Below are 22498 nucleotides of genomic sequence, written 5' to 3'. Positions count from 1 at the left end.
TGAAGTGTGTTCCTTACAAAGTCATGAGAAGGGTTTATACACCATTGCCAACAATTCACCAGAAGCTTATTGATTCAGTCAGTTATGTTTTTTATCAAATAAAAAGTCTGCCAGAACCTTTGCCACCAATTAATCAGTTATTCAGATCAATCAGCATTATGTTTACTGATAGCTAAGAAATTCCATTTAGATGGAGTAAGTATTAGATATAAATGAGGAATTGCAAACTTTCTATTTTTTCCCACAAATTTTAGAGCTGAAAATAACTTTGAAAGTCATTTGTTCTAAACCCTGGCATTTTTATAGATAAGGAAACTGAGACCCAGGGAGAAATGACTAGGTCATACATCCAGGATTTGAAATCAGGGCCTCTGACTCAAATTCCAATGTTTTTCTCTTGTTCTTTGTTACTTATCTGAAAGTCTGAAAAATTACCTTCATATGTTTCTTCTAGTTAAGAAAACCCATTGGACACCTGTATTAGCCATTTCAAGTTCAAGACAGGGAAATTTCTATAAAAGTATAAATTAATTATTAAAAGGAGCTATAGTATGCTAGAAAGCTATGTTATTAGGTATATGACCTCAGGTAAATAAGTTCACTTCTGAGCTTCACTTACTTCATTTATAAAGGGACCAATGATATCATTATTATAGGTCACATGGAGATTATTTCAGTATCAGATAATACAATGTATGTCCAGAAATTCTCATACCCAGTGGCTTACCAATTCCACCCAGTCTACTCTAGGGAAAGTTGGTCGTATTATTTATAGTCTAAATGTTCCCCAAAAATTAGGAAAGCAAAAGAAATACCCAGTAAAATGAATGAACCAGGTAGAAGACAGGTCATTTTTTTTTTTTACTCACAAAAAGAAATAAAAAATATTAAACAATCACAGTATGCCCTAACAAAATGATATAAACAGAATTCAGTATCTTACAGTATTTATTTCATAAACATTCACAATGTTAATATTTTAATCCTAATCTTAACATATATAGGAAATACAACACTGTGAATTAGATAGGTTCATAGTTCACTACACTATTAAGTCTCTGTCTGATCAGACAAACCTTTCTCCTGGATATATGGTAACTCCACACCTGCTATTGCTAATGCAATCAAAACTACAGCTGAACACTCCGCTTGATGGTCTTCCAGAATTTCATTCTCTCCTAAAACTAACAAGTTTTTGTGGAATATTCTACTGCTTAGTAATCTTGTTAGGAGAAGAAATTGCTCCCAAAAGAGAAGAAGCCCCTTTCCCAGCACAGTATTTAATAGTTAGGATTTGCTCACAGTTCTTGCAGCCAAGTGAAGGATAGAATATCTATCATTTACCCTTAAAATTTTCCATTTATTCTCAAATTACAGTAATATTTTACTTGATTGTCAAATCTCTCTTCTTAAAAGGGCAGCAAGAGATTGCTTGCAAACATGATCAATGAATTCATTTGGCCTTCTCATCCTGACAACTGATATTCACTTGTTAAACCTTTACAAGCAACGTTAGTTATCATGAATTTTACCTTCTTCCTTTTCCATTTTTCAGCATTAACATTTTGCTTGAATAAAACAAGGCCAAGGCAATGGTCTTGTGTTATTAAGTTAACCTAAGAGTTACTTAATCTTACATTAAGCATATAAATGGAACTGGGATGCAGGGGACACCTAAAATTGAGAGAACATTTGTTTTAAGAGCTTTGAGTCAATGATAGAGGACATAGAGACAGCCCAAACCATTTAAAAATACTACATAGCCTAAAGGAGGTATGAAACGTAATTTATCTGGCCTTCAAACAGTAGAGGCCAGGACAGCAGTATCATAACAGCTTGAGAGGAAACAAAGCAAGAAGACAAAAATATGGGTCAAGTTTGTTAGCTTGATAAAAGATTCAAAACACTTCACTCAATATATCAGTAAAGGTTTATTAAGTGCCTACTTTGTGCCAGGAACTGTACTAAATTCTGGGGATCCAAAAATAAGCAAGAGATTGTCTGTGCCCTCAACAAGATTACAATCTGGTAGGGGAGAGAATATGTAAAAAAAAAAAATATATATATATATATATATATAGAGAGAGAGAGAGAGAGAGAGAGAGAGAGAGAGGGGGGGGGGGCGGGGAGGGGGATAAATACAAAATAATTAACAAAGTGACAGAACTAGAATTAAGAAGGCTACCTATGGTTTCCTGCAGAAAGTCTGATTCAGAATTTTTTTTTATTTTTATTTATTTATTTTTTTAAATTTTTAATAGCTTTTTATTTACAAGTTATGTGTATGGGTAATTATACAGCATTGACAATTGTCAAACCTTTTGTTCCAATCTTTCCCCTCCTTCCCCCCACCCCCTCCCCTAGATGGCGGGATGACCAATACATGTTAAATATATTAAAGTATAAATGAAATACAAAATAACTATACATGTCCAAGCCGTTATTTTGCTGTATAAAAAGAATCGAACTCTGAAATATTGTACAATTAGCCTGTGAAGGAAATCAAAAATGCAGGCAGGAAAAAATATAGGGATTGGGAATTCAATGTAATGGTTCTTAGTCATCTCCCAAAGTTCTTTCGCTGGGTGTAGCTGGTTCTATTCATTACTGAACAAATGAAACTGATTTGGATCCATCCTCTCATTATTGAAGATGGCCAGGCCCATCAGAATTGATCATCATATAGTATTGTTGTTGAAGTATATAATGATCTCCTGGTCCTGATCATTTCACTCAGCATCAGGTCATGTAAGTCTCTCCAGGCCTTTCTGAAATCATCCTGTTGGTCATTTCTTACCGAACAATAATATTCCATAATAGAATTTTCATTAGTTCTTAAAGAAAAGCAGGAAGTTTTAAGTAGTTGAAGCAGAGAAAGGAGCCCATTCCAGATTTCCTTAGTTATCAATGTTCTATCCAGCCATTATCTTTGCACATCCTTTGGGCAGAATCTCCCCAACTGAATCATAAAACTCGTTGAGACCAGGAAGTGTTATTTGTTTCCCTTTATCTTTTCAGTTCCTAGAAAATATTAGCTATTGAATATAAATTTCTAATGTATTTAAATGGATTTTTCCCATCTCAGCCACTTGAATTCCTGATTAATATAGCAAATTTACCTGAAATGTTCAGAAGTTAACATTGAAAATATTCTCCATTCTCTTATGGAGACTGTAATATGGCATTTGGATTAAAAAAAAAAAAGTGAACTGTTTTACATCCTACCCTAAGATCCTTCCAGTTATCATTAGTATTATTAAAACACAAGACAAGTGATTTATTGCATATAATCTAATCCTTGTCATGTGAGAGACAGGAAAAAATTTAGACATTATCTAATCCAACCCTTTCATTTTCTAGGGAAGGTAGCTCAACCTCAGAAAACTTAAATGATGAGCTATTCAAGATCATACAGGTAGTTTCATGTCACAGGCAGCTAAGAACACTGAAAATTGTTTTTATTCTCTCCTCCCCTCACCCCTCTTAAGTATGTTCCTGCTGCTTTTTTTCTTATCTGATTGCGGCAGTGCAGCAAACTGTGATTTTTAAGGACATGCTTACTTTTAGGTTAAATGATTGAATATTTGTTTTGTTTTGTTTTTTTTTTGATAGATAAAAGTTTTCTTGGTTGAGGAATATGGTCATAAATGTGATCCATACTTTGGTCTGAGTATTTCTAAAAGTTTTAATTGCTATGTTAGAAACCTTCTTGAATTCTTTTATGTGGAATTGGGTCTTTTGTATAAGTTTAAATTGATTGTATTGGGTCATCCTGAGGTTATTTAAAGGGTCTCTGAACATAATAGTTTTTTCTTTGTCCTTTGAGAATGTTTCTGTTATGGACAATATGCAGTTTGGGATATTTTTCTATGTATTGGGTATTTTAAAAGCAAAATGATTTGTATGTATAATGTTCACTCATGTAACATCTACCTAGATATGATAATTGTTCTAAGTTGTGAACTTACTGAGGCAAAATTTCTTTCTGTTATTACTGTAAGGTTACGGTAACTCTTTGTTTAAGATTTATCAGAAATTTGATTAATGACATCTGTTATTGGAGGTAAAGGTTTTTGGGCTTAGAGTTAATTAGTTAATGCTATTTGGGAGTTTTAAAGCTCCACCCTCTGACAATTCCTGGGACAATTGATAAGCAGTTAAAACTCAACTGCTTATGTTATATTATAGTTATGTTCTTGCATTTTTCCTTCTGTAACTTATCTCTCTGATCAGAGCAATAGTCAAAAGAAGCTGTTAATGCAATTCAGTTATGTCATGCCTTGCTATTTTCAGTCTGGTCATATGTAATCATGTATCCAAAATGCTTGGGCAACTAAGTATTTCGTCTGGTCATCTGTCTGTTACTGGATATTTGTGTTCTGTTCCTTTAAAATTCTACATGATAAGTGGATAATTAACAGGGGTCTGTAAGACTGCACCCATTTGCTTGTCCTGTAAAGCAAACTCATCTCTTCACATAGGAAACTGCTGGCCAATTTATTTTGGCTTCCTCGTATTTTGCAACAGTTTGGTGAACTGAGTCTATCTGAGACTGATCTAATCTTTATTTGCTAGATTTGTGTTTTTGTTCTAGATTTTGGTCAAATTACAGATATTGGTTTGCTTCTGGAACCTGGATCAGCTTGGATCAATCAGCTTTGATTGTCACCTCGGCACACACCCACTCTGCAAGGAATGAGAGCCTCCTATCACTTCACAGCCTGAAGCAGCAGTTTGTACATGAGACCATGGACTGGACCCTGCATCGACTGTACTTTGGACTGATATGAGGGACTTTGGGAATGGTTGATGACTGACTGTTAAACCTTGCCTGGATCACCTATTACTGTGTGTTTAAGATTTGATATGGGATTTGTTAAAATTGTGTAATTATTGCTGTTATGTTTAAGGGCTTTATAGGAAATGCTACTGTACTAGTCTGTTATGTATAGGGATTTTAATTCACTCTCGGAATTTATATGGGGAATGGTCATTTGAAAATTCCTTTCCGTGAGAAAAAAAAAAGGGGGGGGGGAGGTAGAGATAGAACATTGAGGAACCTGGTATATTTTAGAACATTGGGGAACCTGGTATATTTTTTTTCAAAATACCAAAAAGAATGGGAACCCCTAGCACCTATTTTGCCTTAGGCATTTCTGCCCCACCCCCTATCTCACTAGCTCAGATTGAATTTGGATGCTTTAGTTTTAGAATCCCTTATTTTGTTAAAATTTCCCTGGCAGACTCAGTTTTGGGATTATTAATCCTGGTATCAAAAATGGTTCTCAACCTCCCCCTGGCTGACAACCCTTCTTCCTACTCTTTTGGGACCGTTCATGGCTATTCTCCTTATTTCTTTCGGACCTTGGCTGTTTGCTAAGTTAACTGGTTTTGTCAAGTCCCAGGTGGATGCTGCCGTTCAGAAGAGTACTCACGTGTTCTATCAAAGGCTCCATACTCCTGAGTCGTTGGAACAAATGCAAAATCCACTTTTTGAGCCTCTGCAGTTTGCCAATTTAGAGGCCGAACTCAACACCCCCTGGTATCGTAAATGCTGTTGAGATAGTTAAGTGGGCCTAAAGCTGTGGAGGAGCCCATGACGGGATTATTGCGACTCTGTGACCTGCTATATGCTGGCCTTATGCTGCAGGATTATCCAATGACGGGATTATTGTGAGCCCGTCTCTAGTAGGGGTGGTGTCAGCTCGAATAGCCTAAGACAGGAGTCCTGCCAAATGAATTAGGTAGGCCGCAGGTCCAGATGCACATCGCATAACCTAAGACAGGCCCTCCACCGACCCATAATTCATCGTGCATATAATAAGGAAGGGGGAGATGTTGGAGACAGGAAACAAAGAGCCAAGAAGAACGTGACTACCTGTGGGTAAACTCTGATATGGTTAGCTAAAACATTGTGAACAAACAATACGTCCTAAATTCCTGAGACAATATAAGGAGTGTGTCCCAGGAAATTGGCCATATCCGCCCTGGAACTAGATAACGAGTATGCCCCAGGATGTCAGCCACACCTGTGGTCTGACATTCTTCTCTTTACATTGCAACCCCCCACCCAGAAAACGCAGGCAGTCAAACCATATATAACTAAGCTCCTTTTTTTCAATAAATGATACTCTTTTCCACCGCAATGTTGTCTCCCTCCTCTTTCTCGCCCATTTCTCTTACAGGTCTTGTCCTCCTTGACACCCCACAAATGACGAGGTCCTGCTGGTTAGAACATAGTAGTCCCTGAATAAATATCTATTAAATTGAGAGGTTTTTTTTAAATTATTACACTAGTAGGTTTAATTATTCCAGTGACTAAGATTTTTGATGCAAGTAACTAAAAGAAATATATAATTCCAATTTTCAGATGAAAGTTCTATCATAATGGATTGTAAAGGCCTTAAAGTCAGGAATAATTCAGTTGCTAGAAAATGATAGTTATTGAATAAATTCTTGATGTATAGAATTGAATTTTTCCAATCTCAGTTACCTGAATTGCTAATTAATTTAGCAAATATACCTGAAATATTCAGAAGCTAATTTATTGAAAATATTCACCATTCTCTTACAGAGAATACAATAAGATCTTTGGATCAAGAAAAAGTCAACTGTTTTCACATTCTACCCCAAGAATTCCTTCTAGTTATTGCTAGTAATATTAAAGCATAAGACAGACAGGTGACATTATATAGAATCTAAACCTAAATCTAAATGTGAGAGATGGGAGAAAACTTGGAGATCATCCAATCCAACCTTTCATTTTCTAGGGAAGGCAGCTTACGCCCAGAAATTTTAAATGATGAAATACTCAAGATTACACAGCTAGTTTCACACTCCCGAGAGAGTTAAGAATGCTGAGAATTGTTTTTCTTCTCTGTAGTAGCCCCTGAATAAAAATATCTAGTAAATTGAGTTTTTCTTTTAAAATATTATACCTTATTGCAATAACTAATATTGAAAAGTATCTACATTTTGGGTATAACTGAAAGAAATATATAGTCCCAATTTTTAGAGGAGAGTCTGACTATAATGGATTGTAAAGGCTTCGCTTTAGCATCAGGAATAGTTGACTAAGTCCTGTTTTCCTGGGCAAATGATAATTTCAGTGTTCCAAACAACTCTTTAAATTAGATCCATAGGATAAGAAGAGTCTAGAATCAAACTTAAAACAGTAGATAACTTAGAGCCTATCTAGTTGATTGAAGAAACTGAGTCACAAAAGAATTGCTAATTTGTATCAGAAAAGTGAATTTTCACACTACCAGTTCTTGAAACCAGTGAACTTATAGTTCTAATCAAATGTCTATTTATTAAGAAAAGTCATAATTCCAGTAATCTACATACCACTTAGCAGTCATTTATTACTTTTATTGTTAGTAGTACTTTAACAACCTGTTTCTCTACATAATCCCACAACTGACAGATGTTTTTGTTCATTTTAAATAACTCCCTTATTTTCAATTTTGTTAATTTTCATAAATTATAATGACCACACCCTCACCCCACAAAAAAAAAAAAAAAATCAGATCCTCTTGTCTATTTTCTGGGCTTATTTTAAAATGTAGTATTTGAAATCCAGAATTTCAACATACTATGATATATTGATATTCAAATAGATTTATCTTAATCCTTTCTTCTGTTGACTAAACTCACAATAGCCATAAACTGAGCAGATGGATTCATTGAGCTGTCCTTAGTGTCTGCTAGAATTTGTTCTTTTTAAAGGCACAGCTGTGAGTAATATGACAGTTTCACCTAAATAGGTTTCATGATCCTAAACCCATGAATTCCATTCATATGAGTCTTGTCTTTACATTTCATTTGGTATATCCTATTTGCATGGTATCAAAGGAAATTCCAAACTAACACTGAGAAACTCATATTTGTAAGTCCTCTGGGGCTCATCCTGGCCCAAACATCTGTGAGGGAGTCAAGGAAGGGATATTCTTGCTTTACCCCAAAGTCCCATTTTCCACAACAAAAAAAGCCATACCTGAACAGCCACTCTGGGGCAAGTGGGAACCTAAAGCAAATCACTGTGAGGGGGAACCAGTGCAAGAGAAATCCACCGTGGTCACCCTGGTGATGATGGAGAGTAGGAATGGAGTTTCATGATAATGCTAATCATACAGTCTATAAACCCTCTGAAATAATATTATCACGCATGTGTGCTGAGCCTGTATGCTGAGCAGCCCCAAAAGACCTTTAGCTATTGCCTTTGTTTACATGAACCAAACATCTGGTTCACATACATAACTCGGTCAACTGTCTAGAAGCTTAAAAGTGTCTATGTTTGGTGGATTCAAACAACCACAAAATATGGATTCATATGGATTTTGTCACATTTATGGGTTCTTAATGTGAGAATCATTTACCGTTGATAGATTTTTACGGGTTTACTTGGATAGGAAAAAGTATTACATCTTTATTTTCACTAACCTTGAACTAAAAGTAAGCATTTCTTTAACTAATTTAAAATATGAGGTTGAGAAGGAGTCCATAGGCTTTAAGGGACTGCCAGAATAGTTCAAGAATCTTTGGTTTACATGGTTAATAGGACTTTTCCTTTTTGTTTTGTCATCATATTGTCAATCTTTCTCAGGGATTGTAAAATTTTCAAAGTGATGAACCAAGGTTACAAGCCTCATTCCAATAGCATGCTGTTTTTGTTGAGGGTTAGGGAAGTGAGCTGAGGTGGGGTAAAGAATGGGAAGGGCCATATTCTGCTTATTTCCTTGTCCCAGAAGCCCTCTAAGCTTCAGAACTAGTGTTTTGTTTTTTTTTTTTTTTTTTTGGTTGTTGTTGTTGTTGTTGTTGTTGTTGTTTTTAAGATTAACTCCACTCCAAACTCCAAAACCAATCTTTTCCTTATGTAGATGTAAAAGACTTCTAAGCCATTTACTGGCAAATTCAATATTATTGGCAAAACTACTTATTCTAATATGACCTTATAAACTTGATTTAATGTAATGGAGGTATAAAAGAAGTATAAAGAACCTTTTGAATTTTTTTGCTACTTTAAGAGATGTGAATTTCTTCAAACAAATTTGATGGAATTATCTGAGATATTTGGGCACAATGCATAGATTATCAGTCCTGGAATGAGGAAGATCTGATTTCAAATCCAACTCAGATACTTACTGTGTATGTGACCTTGGGAAAGTCACTCAATCCTGTTTGGTTCAGTTTCCTCATGTGTAAAATGAGCTTGAAAAAGAAATGGCAAACCAGTCCAGTATCACTGCCCAGAAAACCCCATAATGGAGTCATGACTGAAACCATTGAACAACTACAATAATAGCATAGCTGATTATTGATTGGCTGTAGCTGCAGCCACATCCCTGTTAACATTTTTAAAAGCAAGCTCACTATCTCTGTGGATACTCAAGACAACAGAAGCATTGGAACCAACAATGTCATCCCCTGAAGTCACAAAATAAGCTGATTTTTGAGAAAAAACTCTTCGAACTCTTCAAAGGGGAATTTCTCTTGACCTTTTCTCTTTTTGTTCTTATTGGGGGTGGTAAGGAAATAAACATTTATATAGCACATGCTGTGTACCAGACATTGTGCGAAATGTTTACAAATATTGCTTCTTTTGAAACATAGACAGTTTGTGAGGTAAATGCTATTTTTGTCACTGTGGAAATGGATACCACTGAGGAAGTACCTCTTCCAGAGAAGGAGACTGAGTATTTGCCATTTTACAACTGGGGGCACTGAGACAGAGTTAAGACATTCTTAGGATCATACAGTTAAGAAGCATCTGATGCTAAATTTGAACTTGGAAGATGACTCTTCATGACTCCAGTCTGGCACTCTATCCACTGTAACACCTAATTGACTCAAAATGAAGATTATCTCTCTTCATTCAACTCTGGGGCAATAATTCTTTGCATCAAAGTAATTTAATTCTTAAATTGACCAATTAAAAAATTTAAAAATGGATTCCAGTTTTATTATTGAATTGTAGACCAATTCCAAAGTCAGAGGTCCTAGGGTTGAATGTTGTCTGTGATACTTATAAATCTCGACATCTTGAATTCTTCATTTGTAAAATAAAGTCATTGGATTAAGTGATACCTAAAGGCCGTCATATTTTCTAGGCTCTTCTGTGCCCCTGTAAGTATCCCCTTTAACTCAGAGAACTTGGAGCAAACACAAGGAAGGATTTAATTGTCCTTCCATTACCAAGGTGAATTGGACTTAAGACAAAAATGTCTACCTATAAATACAATAAAAAATCATGAAAATCTGTGATGGATAATTTTTACTCAGCACTTATCACAAAATTGAATCCCTATGTCAAAATAACTTTTTGTACTAAGGGGAAAGGTCAGATCTACCATCTGGCTTTTGTAACTGGTACCAATAGGAACTGGATAGTTGAAAGCTATTGCTCACCCTGTAGAAGAAATGACACTGAGGAAGTACCTCTGAGTATTTGTCAATGTATATATGGATATCCTGAGGAAACCAGGCAAGGACTTTAATTTCCAAAGCCCTTAGAAGGCTATATTTGGATGGATTATATACAATCTGATGTAATAATGTATAATAGAAGCACCTTGGAGAGGCCTTGCTGTTGGTTCCATTTTTTTTGTTATGGCCCTTCTTCACTCCTCACTGAAGATGAAGAGACTATGACTTCTTTAATACCAAAAGAGCACCTGAAGTCCAGGAGAAGAGACCATATCAAGCTTGTAGCAAGCCAGTCCAATATCAATACCCCAAGGATCTACTTTCCTAGTCCCAGAATGAAGAAAATGACTTATCCAGAGTCTATGACACATTCAGTAGGTATACATTTGGTAGGGCACCTGCTATAGAGAAACTGAATTAAATCTGAACCCATTCTCTCCAAGAATTGAGGTGATAAAAGAGAGATTGTGATTCCAGGTATTAGGGATAGGTAGCAGAATCTATTTTATTTTTTCCTGAAATACGTTTGAAGCAAATATCCCCTTGGAAAAATGGAAACCAATGTTCATTAATTAAATGAAACTGGAGAATTCATTCCTGGTTGTTAATAAGCAAGGATAGACATTGGAATGAGGGTTCAAGGTTATAACAAGGTGAAGAGATACCCTACTGATCATCAAAGAGTACTGCTTTCCAGTGACTTACTCTGGAAGAAAATGAACTGAGTTCTTGCAAAAGTTTACAACTACAGATGTGTTAGAGTATTGTTCTACAAATATTTCTTCTATTAGATTATAAGCTTCTAGACAGTATTAAGTATATCTATTTTCTTTTTGTCATGTCTAGGGACTAGTACAATGTTCTATATCTATAAGGTCTCAGTGGACACATTAATTCTCCATGTTTCCATCAACTCCTAGAAATGTCATCTTAATATTTTTAAAATTAGATGAGTTGTTCTAAGAATATTCACAATTAAAAATCAATGCAATAAAAATTGATGATTATATGCTCTTTCTCTATGCCAGGCATTGAGCTAGGCCCTTGGGATACAAAATGAAAAATGAAACCATGTTTTATATACAACTATCAATCACTTCAATTTCCTCAGAGATAAAGTGAGAAGGTTGATTCTTTCTAAATAGAGTCTCATAGATCTAAAAAGATATTGAACATGGATAATATAACAAGAAGTTGTTTTTTCCTTCATCTTAAGGAAAAACACACATTCACACAAATACACACACACACACACACACACACACACACACACATGCAGGTCTCTTCCTACAAGATGAGATGAAGGAAAAATTAACTTCTCGTTAACTTGCTTTCACAATAAAGAACAGTTTCATGCAGGAAAATTGCTTGAAGATGCTAGAAGAAAAGAGAATGACTGGAACAGAAAGCCAGATTCATCATAAAAACACTCCATGATGAGGGAGTGAGGGGGTACAGTGGGAGGGAGGAATGAGACAAAGGAAACATTTCTCTGCCCTCCAGGAAAATATGCCACAAAATTCAGTTTCTCCCACCTATTGAAGTCAGTGAGTTCCTTTAGGAGGAATCAATGAGATATGCATACTTAGTCAGAATGGAAAACACCAAGCCATCTATTCCTCCTATTTTCAGATTCAAATTGAAAGACAAAGTAATTTATTCAAATTAGAGAGTGATAATATGAAAACCTTCCACAAGCAACATGCAAACACGCTTGAAACTGTAACAATGTTGTTCTGGGGGCCCTTAGGAGCCTCTCAAATGAAAAGAAAGAAAATAATTCACATTTTTTCCCATTTTCTATCCCTTTAATAGCTGTTAATTTAACAATATCATTCTTTCAGATGAACGACTCAGAGAAGTTTTTTTTTTTTTTTTTTAAAACTAGGATAAAGATATTAGATAGCAAGTTGATTTTTTTCTTTTGCATACTCCCTGTGGCGTGGGCCTAGCCACCAGTGATTAAGTAGGGTGAGACAATTATATTGATCTCCTCTGGTACATCATACAATTTCAAGGTGGTTACTCTTCCTGATGACCAAGTCTTTCCTGGTGAGGTAAGAGGGACATGGGGAATAAAATGCCTTTCCATCTTCCTCCCTCAGATCTTACCAATCATAGTTTCTCTCCTTGCAGAATCCATTTAGATCTCTCAAGACCAGAGCAAATTCCTGAAGTTAGTTTATAAATGAGGCTATTTCAGGAATAGTATTGTATAAGTGGAGAAAGAGATACAGAGATACTAAGACTGAGAGACAGAAACAGAGAGACAGAGGGAAACAGAGAGAGAAATAGATAACACATGAGAAATAGAGAGAGCGAGACAGAGAGACTAAGGCTGAGAGACAGAAATAGAGAGACAGAGGGAAACAGAGAAAGAGAGACTGATAACACATGAGAAATAGAAAGAGAAAGAGAGACAGAGAAACTAAGGCTGAGACAGAAACAGAGAGACAGAGGGAAATAGAGAGATATAGATAACACACGAGAAACAGAAAGAGAGAAAGAGAGAGAGACTAAGGCTGAGACAGAAACAGAGAGACACACAGAGAGACAGAGGGAAACAGAGAGAGAAACAGATAACAGATGAGAAATGGAAAAACAGAAAAAAGTGTGTAGGCATATAAAGCCAGATGGCTCAGTGGATAAAATCACCAGGTTTGGAAGACCTGAGTTCAAATTCAAACCCAGAAACTTCTTAGCTGTGTAATCCTGAGCAAGTTAATTAATCTTTATTTACTACTGGAGAAGGAAATGGCAAGTCCCTTTAGTATCTTAGTAAGAAAACCCATGGACAGAGCTTTACAGGGTCATGAAGAATCACACAAATGATCATATACAAACTCTCTCTCTTTCTTTCTCTCTCCCTCTCTCTTCTTTCTCCCTCTTTCTCTTTTCTCTCTCTCTGTATACATATAAATATAAATATATACACATCTATGAATCTATAAACATATGCATATATAAACACATACATACATATATCTAAATATATTCAGATATATACATAAATATAAACATATATAATACATATAAATGTATATGTAATTATATACTTACAAATACAAATATATTTATATATAAACATATTTACACATACAAATTTTTATGGAATGGTAGCTATTCTCATATTATTTGTTTCTTTATTGGGGGATCAGGGTTATGCAATTTATACAACTATTAAGTATCTGAACACAGATTTGAATTCAGATCCTCCTGACTCCATGGTGGGTGATATAGCCACTATGCTACCTAGTAGCCCCCATTCTCATACTGAAGGTAAAAGTGAAGGTGAGAATGTTGAGGAATAATTCTTGATACTTACTTTGTGAATCTGGTCATTGCACTCCACTTTCTATATTTGTTATGATGGAGTTGGACCAAATGATCCCTGAGGTCCCTTTTAGCTCAAGGTCTGTTGTATGATCAAGGAAATATATTTTCCTTTGTGTCTTGGATTCCCCAAAAGGAAAATGGGAATAAAAATCTTTCTCTATGCCATTTTTGATCCTTGCACTTAGATTTCTCAAGAGCCTGTAGTAAAATCTATATTATATAGTCCTATAAGCCTCAGAAATTCTTAACTTGGAATCCACAGAATGTTTTTTTTTTTTATCTTATAATTGTATTTCCATATAATTGTTTCTTTTTCTAATCCTATTTTATTTTACAAATTTATTACAAATTATTTTGAAAAGGGTCCATAGGTTTCTCCAGACTGACAAAGGTGTCCGTGTAAGAAAGCAAGTTATATATCCTTGTTATAAAATATTTCAATATGTTTATGTTGACATATAAATCTCTTACGGTTCATTTCATATATTGTTTAGTTCAAGAGCATTATCCATTATCCAGAACCTGAGCAAGCATAGCCTCATGAAACTGGTGTATTATATAGATGAATTTCTCTGGGCAACCAAATTTTGGCAAAATTTTCCATAAGCCTTCATGACTGATAGTTTTAAAAGCCTTGGTCAGATCTCCAAATGTTGTATATAGATGTTTGTTCTCCTGGCATTTCTCCTGGAGTTGTCAGGCAGTCAACACCTTATCAACTGTTCCTCAGCTCCTTCTGAAGCCACACCGGCTCTTAGGAAGATGACCTTTTCCAAGGTGTAGGGTCAGCCTGTTCGAATTGTATGACATGGGAGACACTGCATGGGACCTCCCAGCTTGGGCCACCCTCATCAGAGAAGGGGCTGTGCTCTAGGAGCAAAGCAGAATTGAGTTAGCTCAGAAGGAACAAGAGATACACAAGGTTAGAGCATCTGCCCCCCAATGTTCACAGGGACTATTTGTGTCTGACCCGTGGTAGAGCATTCTGAGTTTATACTGGTCTGATCATCCACTGTTGAAAACACCTTTGGTCCTCTTCCAGAACGAGGGACGACAACCAACCCCCCAACCACCATATATTGTTACAGAGTTTACTCATCAAACCTGATACTATAACTATGGGATGATCCAAGAGTAAAGGGCTCTACAATATCTGTTTTACATAGGGGCTCTGCCAATGCTAGCAGCCTCGGATTGGTCTTTACCAACTCATTCCAGACTATGGTAGTTGGCTGCTGTTGGCCCTCTTGCCTCAGATCTTCCCCAATTCTAGTCAACTTTCCACTCAACTGTCAAATTGAGCTTCCTAAACCACAGATCTCAACATGTCATCTCCCACCTATTCATTAAACACTAGTGGCTCCTTTTTTTTTGCCTCCAGGACAAATGCTAACATCATTTGTTCGACTTTAAAGTCCTCTCTAACCCAGCCCATTTCTCTTTTTCTCTTTCTTATAGCTCACATACCACTATATACCCCTTGATCTAGTGTCATTGCCTTCCTTGCTGTTCCTCCCTCCAAATACTCCATCTCCCAATTCTGAGCATCTTCCTTTGTTCAAAGCCATACCTAAAACTTTCTCCTTCCTTATATCTACCTTCTGGCTTCCCTGGTTTCCTCCAAGTTTCACCTAACGAACAATATCCTTCAAGAATCCTTTCCCACCCTCCCTTAATACTAAGACCTTTCTTCTGTTTATTGTCTACAGTTTATAATATGTGTGCTTGTGTATTTGTTAATATGCATTTGCATGTTGTTTCTGCCATTAGATAATGGGAATAAAAGCTATCTTTTGCCTTCCTTTGTATCCTCAGTATGGAACATAGTAAGTGCTTAATAGATTTTTTTGGATGATTGACAAAGACATTGAAAAAAGTCATGACATATTAGGGAGAATCAAAATTTGAACTCTTGGTCCTCCCATCCATTCAAACCTGTATAAAGAGAGCACTCTGGAAATATCCCATGCTCCCCATGATTCTTTGCTCCATTCATTGCCTCTAAAATTCTTGAGGATGTTTAAATGAAAATAGTTTATAAGAGCAAATTTATTTAATGATACCATAAGCAATTATACCGAGTTATATCACTATTTGAGCTTTTCTTTTTCTTTGCAGGCCTATACTAGATAAGCAAGAGAAAATTCAGACTGCATACTGACAAGGCAATTTAATTTTTTCAGGGCAAACAACACTGGGTCCCCACCCCAAGACATATTTTTAAAAGGAAAAAAATGTTCTTTTTCAATGAGCAGGCAGATGCCTTCATTCTGTTTCCTGCCATCATCAAGAACAAAAGCCACATTTTCTGAGATGGCAACTGAAGCAAATCAACTGCAACTGGCTCCAAGTCAGGAGTCTGGAGCAGAGGGAAGTATGCCAGATGAAGCAAACCAGAGGAGTGAAGGGCAAAACGGGAAATAAATAGCACCTACCTGTTCATTATTCCTAAGCAGAAGGAACTGACGCATACTCATTTTTAGGATGGGATGACATTTCTCCTTTGGAATTTAACCAATTTTCATTTTTTGGAGGGTTGCCAATGCTTCTTAGGTAAGGGATAAGGGTGGGAAGAGGGGATTGGAGAGAAGGCACCATGGTGTTTGAGGTGCTGTCTCCTTCACTAACTACCTCAGAAACTTAGCAGTGAGCAATGGTTTTCTCCTTTCATCTCTTTCCCACAGATTCATTCTGCAGTGTTTATACGAGAACCAAAGAGGTTCAAAGGCAGTGTGTTTAATTTCCTCCCTTCCATTTCACATAGCTTAGCTAACAATAAATAAAACTATAATATCCTTAAGGTTTATCCCATGGAATTACAATGTATTTAGGGTACTGTGGCTGTTTTTAAAATGTTCATTTAAAATATACGTGTAAAAAAGGATAAGAAGAAAAGCTAAAAAAAAATATGGGAGTGTCTGAGATGTATAAAAATAATAGGATACTATAAAATTTGGAGGTAGATATTTTTGTTTTTAAAGGTTGACTAAAAGCTAGAAACTTGGTAAAATTATGTCAGCAAAATGTGTAACAATTACTGTTCACAATTTCACAACATGCAAAAGTCGTTTCGATTACATTTTTTCATCGAGGTCAATTTTGTCTATCCTTATAATTCGATTTTTCTATGTCTGGAATGCATTCCCTCATGTAACCATTAGAGGGCAGAAAAGAGTAATTGTGCAGAGGGAAATTAACACTCACCAAAAATTAACCCTGAAGGAAAGAACTAAAATTAAATTTTTCTTTCTAGAGAACTAGCAAAACTGAAGAAACAAAAAAAACTTACTAATAAACCGATGATCCCTTCAATTGTTATTCAAAACGTTTGGAATACAATTAAATCTTCAATAAAGTTCAATAATCTGAAAATGGTTTCATTGCCATTAGTTAATAGTAGCTAAATATCTTTTATAAAACCACATATCAGAAAGTGGAATAAAACACGATCAAATACCCAGAAATAAGATATCAAATCATGATTACTCATAACATTTTAAAAAAGCATATTTCCAGAGAAGAGAATCCTTGGAAATCTTATCCATCTGGCCCCCAAATACTATTTATTGTCCCTTATTTTTAACATTAAGTATATAATAGCCACGGAAATACCATAGAAAGTGTGTTGGATTTGGGGTTAGAATTCTAGGGAGTGAATCCTGAAAAATTTGAGAACTCAGTCAAATCACTTAGCCATTCTCAGTTTCAGTCCTTTAACTTTAAAATGAAAGAGTTGAACTGGGCAAACTATGAATTATTTCTAATGTTAAATTTATGTTCTTATAATCCCTCTTGTTTTAAGGTCCTCATAAAATAATCCCAGTCAAAACAAAAAATATTTTAATTTGGAAATAACATCTGGAAACATTCCTCAAAAGATGTGAGACCTTAGAGGATCATTCTCTATAGAATATATATATGACAGATATAGTCATATCAATGTAGGCTTTTTAATTTCTCAGTATTGTTATCCCAACTCCCATTCACACCAATGTCTCTCAGCTAACTACATTTCTCCTTCAAGGTTCTAGGAGTCACTTGGGGGATCAGAATGTTTCTTCTCTAATGCTATTGATGAGCTTCCATTGCTTTGTTCTCCCTAGTATCAATTTTCATTTACAGTTAATATCTCCCTGTACCTTTCAATAGTGAGCACTTCAATTTAATTTAACTAATCGACATCAATTAACTTGTACAAAAGGATATTTAATAGTAAAAAAAATGGCAAGAATAGAAGTATAAACTGCTCACCCCCTCTCCCACTCCTGGGGATATATATTTCCTTATATATTAAGGGGGGAGAGAAGGAATAAACATTTATCAAGTATTATGTATGTATCAGGTATTGTTCCAAGCTTTTTCCAAATAGTATATCATTTGATTCTCAAAACAACCCTCTGAGGTGGGAGAATGGACTTATTCTTAAAAGTAATTTCTGTGAACATTCATCCCATCAAGTCATTTCTGAATATAGTATAATTGATGGATAAGTGATTGATTTTGATCCCCGGCTATGGTAGGTAATGTTGGATATATTTCTCTCCTCACCAAGTTCAGCTGCCTGGAAAATAGACATGAACTTCCAGACTTCTGGTAGCTTGCTTTCTTGATTATTCAAAATTCTCATGGTCTTAGCTGAGCCTGAAACTCTTTCACTAAAGAGAAGGAAAGAACAAATGAAAAGAGACAAAGAACACAGATCCTTATTTATAAGCCACATGTCAATCCCTATGGGGAGATTAAGGTCAGAGGCATTACTTCCCACCAAAAGACTTACTGATTATCTTCCTCTTTGGACCCTGGCAAGCAGGAAGAAGAATTTGAATCATCTGGTTAGTACCTTTTGGGAACATACTCAGCTCTGGTTTGGCAGCCAATTGAAAAGTTCCCCTTCTTCATGTGGTAAGCAGACCTGAAAGAGTGCTTGCACATTCCCCCAAGTCCACATGGGGATTATATCAGGAAAAGCACAATTGCAGAAGCTCATGATGACTAGCTTTTCACTGGCCAGTCTCACCAATAACATGCAAAAGAATTGTTTCTTAAACAGGAATGTTCTGTTCTTTCAAGTAAAAAGTAAAGTCTGATTTTCATGAAATTTGGATTGTTAAAAAGGTGAATGTGACTTTACAACATAACCAATGCTCTTTGATAACGGGAAAAAATGTACACTTCAAAATTTATATTTAAAGACAAAAATCTGTATTCTTTTTATAAAGTTGTTTTAATTTAGCAACCACTATTACTGTCATAGAATTTGAGTAGAAATTTATGATATCCTCCCCTTCTATAATTTACAAAACAGTAGAATCCCAAGATCACCTTCAAACAGACAAAATACAGTTTCAATATGTTCCTATCACACTATGAAGAATGTTAGGACTCCCTACAGGGTACTTTGCCTTAAATCCTATAAATTCCCTGCTTAAATTTTCAAACAGAAGAAATCAGGGATACATATGAGAACATAAACACACCTTATAGTAGTGCTTGTCAGTATTACTAAATGATGGAGAAAAGCCATGGAAAAAGTCGAGCCAAATTAAACAATCTTTTAATTTCAGCATCATTTTCATGGATGTAGTCTATAGTGAGTGCACATGAACTAAATACAAAACATTAAATAAAAATCAACTTCAATCACTCACCAATGAAAGAAATTGTTTTAATAACTAATAGTTTGGGGAGATTCAAAGTTTCCCTTTTCTTTTCTATTTTCAAGACCTCAATCTCTGAAGATTGAGTTAAACTTCTACTTTATCTGACTCCAACCAGTTCTACAACGAATCTCTAGTCTTAGATGAATTTGATTCAATCAAATTCAGATGGAAAGAATTCTTTTATCTAGATGATCGAAAGTTGGGGATAGTCTGAGCATAGAGATAGTTTCTCTGTCCAAGGGTGACATGATGTTACTCTCAGCCTTTCATTTTAATATAACTCACCTTCTTTTGTGTTAATCATTCAGAGTTGATTGCCACTCCTGTTCTAAAAAAAAAAAAAAGCTCTGAGCCTATTGCCATCCTTTTATTAATAACATGCTGACTTAATCATTTAATAAAGTGATTCTATTACCCAGAAATCTTTTTAATCACTACACTGACCCACCAGAGATGGCTCAAGCTGGCCAGCTATGTGTCCCTGTGCTTATAAATATAAATTCATACATGAATATATATATGTAAATATAAAATCAATACTAAACAGTATTGTCATGTACTAAATACAACTTTAAAATTATTTGGTACTATTGTCTTTTGCATTTATGATTTCTAAATGCAAAAAAGGGAAATTTAATGTCATATTTTATGTCTCTGCTTTAAATTTCACCACAAGACATATGAGTTAGATATTGTATGAAACTGTAACTAAAGCAATGTCAAATGAAGGTCAGTGGTCTAGGGGTGGTCCAAAGTAAGTCTATGTGTACGTTGGTAAGAAGAGAGTTTGTAAATGTGCTATCCCGGAGAAGAAGTTTGTCCCCCAGGGAAGAAGCACACCCCACCAGTTGTCAATGCCCTGGAGAGAAGCTTCATTTGCCCCATGCTAGTTATATTCCTGGATAATGACTAGAACTTAATAACTATCACAACACTGACAAACTAGAATATATTAACAGGGAAGGTTGAGGAGTGTTCTCTGTGGATTCCAGTGAGAGTAAATCACTGGCTAACTTTATGAGGTGACTCTGAGTTCTGCACAGCAGAGGCAAGGACTGGATAACTATGGAAAGTCCTGTTCCAAGAATATAATTATACTTTAATTCCCTTCTCATTATAATTCATCAAGAATATCTTTACAAGCTTACATAAACATAACTGCTCCAATTCATCTTTGGGAGCTGATTATGCATTGCTCCTACTCACCCATTCCACACCACCCAAACTAACTCACATCTGTTTGTTCTTAGGATATGACAGTCCATCACCTGTCATCATCTTTTGGTACAGAATATCCCATGTGCCAAGAATATTCTGCCTCTTCCTTTCTACCTCCTGGAAATCCTATATTCCTTCAAGAATCAGATTAAGTGTTATCTCCTACATAAGAGATCTTTCTCAGTTCACAGCTGTTAAGCTCACTCCATCCTAACAACACCACAACCACCAAATTACTGCATTTTTATTTTACATGTTTCCTACTCTGAATATGTTGCTTTTCCCCAACAGAATTTAAGTTCTTTGAGTGCAGGCATATCGATAAGATAGATAAATAGATGGATGGATGATAGATAGATAGGAAGAAAAGAAAGGAAGGAAGAAAAGAAAAAAGAAAGGAAGAAAGAAAGAAGGAAAGAAAGAAAAATGGAAAGAAGGAAGGACAGAAAGAAAGAAAGAAGGAAAGAAGAAAAGAAAAAAGGAAGGAAAGAAAGAAGAAAGGAAGGAAAGAAAGAAAACTTTATTATAAATGTACATTATATATATAAAACTTCTGATAAACATAATTTTATTATATATAATATTCATGTGTATATACATATATGCATATATAGACATATGTGTATATGTTATAAAACATTTGTATCCACAATGGATAGTGCCCAGTGAACTGCCAAAACTTAATAAATACATGTTGGATTGAATAAAGGAAGCTAGAAATATTAATGTTTCTTTTCAAAACCTTTCCAGACCTTTTTCACATAAAACCCTCAACTCTAGACAAAATAGCTTTTCATTGTCTCTCAAAAACACTCCTTGCATAAGGCTTTACACATGTCTTCCCCTCTGTTGTCTTCTTGATATTTATTTCCCTGCAGGAATTCTTGCTGACTATAGCATCATAGATCTAAAACTGAGAGGAATTTCTAACCCCCTCATTTATATGAAGAAACTGGGGCACAAAGAGATTGTGAGTGAACAAATTTACCACATCTGTGGTAGGATCCAAATCCATATTCTTTGACCATGGAGCCAGACCTTTTCCCACTGCACCATATTGACTTTGAAGCCCCACTTAATCCTGATTTCCCTCTGATTTAGGGTATGATTTCTCCCTTCTACTAACTCTCAAGCACCATCTTAATTGGCATTTAGATTCCCTTAGTCACTAACTTTTACCATTTTTTATGTTCATATTTTACATCTCCAAATATAATGGAAGTTCCTAGGAGCAGGGACTATGTCTTATATTTCTTTGAATATTACCTCAGTGCCTAAAAAAGACTTTTTCACATAATATATATGAGGTAAATATTTGTATTTTCCCTTTCTCTCCTTTTTCATTCTTGCTTTTTCAGAGGTTTTTTTTTAAGCAGGTTTATAATTTCATCAGTGTTGGGAGTTCTTCAGCAAATCTCTACAATTTACAAACTTGTGGAAGGGGTTGGGGAAACTGAAGCAAACAGTTTAAAGGACGTGCTTAAAGACACATAGCCAGTATGGGTAAGAGGCAGGATTTTAATACAGTTTTGACTCCAAAACCAGCTCTCTAGCTTCTATGCCATTCTGTCTCGCATTCAAAAATTTTAAAAGAAAAATCCCCAATGTCAAGCAACTATTTTGATTTTTCATGGACATAAAGGCTAAATATTATAATAAAGGGATAACTATTCAGTGGGAACAATCTGGAAGCATTTGATGTGAGACTTAACTGTATTAAGTATAATTTCTGATTATAGAACTAATGTCTTTTTATGGTATTTTTATTTGAATGGGAAATTCGATTAAAAATAGGAAGCAAAACCATTCAAAGACATTAATTGCTTTATATAGTCAGCATTCTTAGGCATCAAAGCTTT

Source organism: Antechinus flavipes, chromosome 3 (genome assembly GCF_016432865.1).
Source record: "Antechinus flavipes isolate AdamAnt ecotype Samford, QLD, Australia chromosome 3, AdamAnt_v2, whole genome shotgun sequence".
Classification (NCBI taxonomy): domain Eukaryota; kingdom Metazoa; phylum Chordata; class Mammalia; order Dasyuromorphia; family Dasyuridae; genus Antechinus; species Antechinus flavipes.
The sequence above is the reverse complement of the archived record's forward strand: the minus strand, read 5'-3'. Positions refer to the sequence as shown.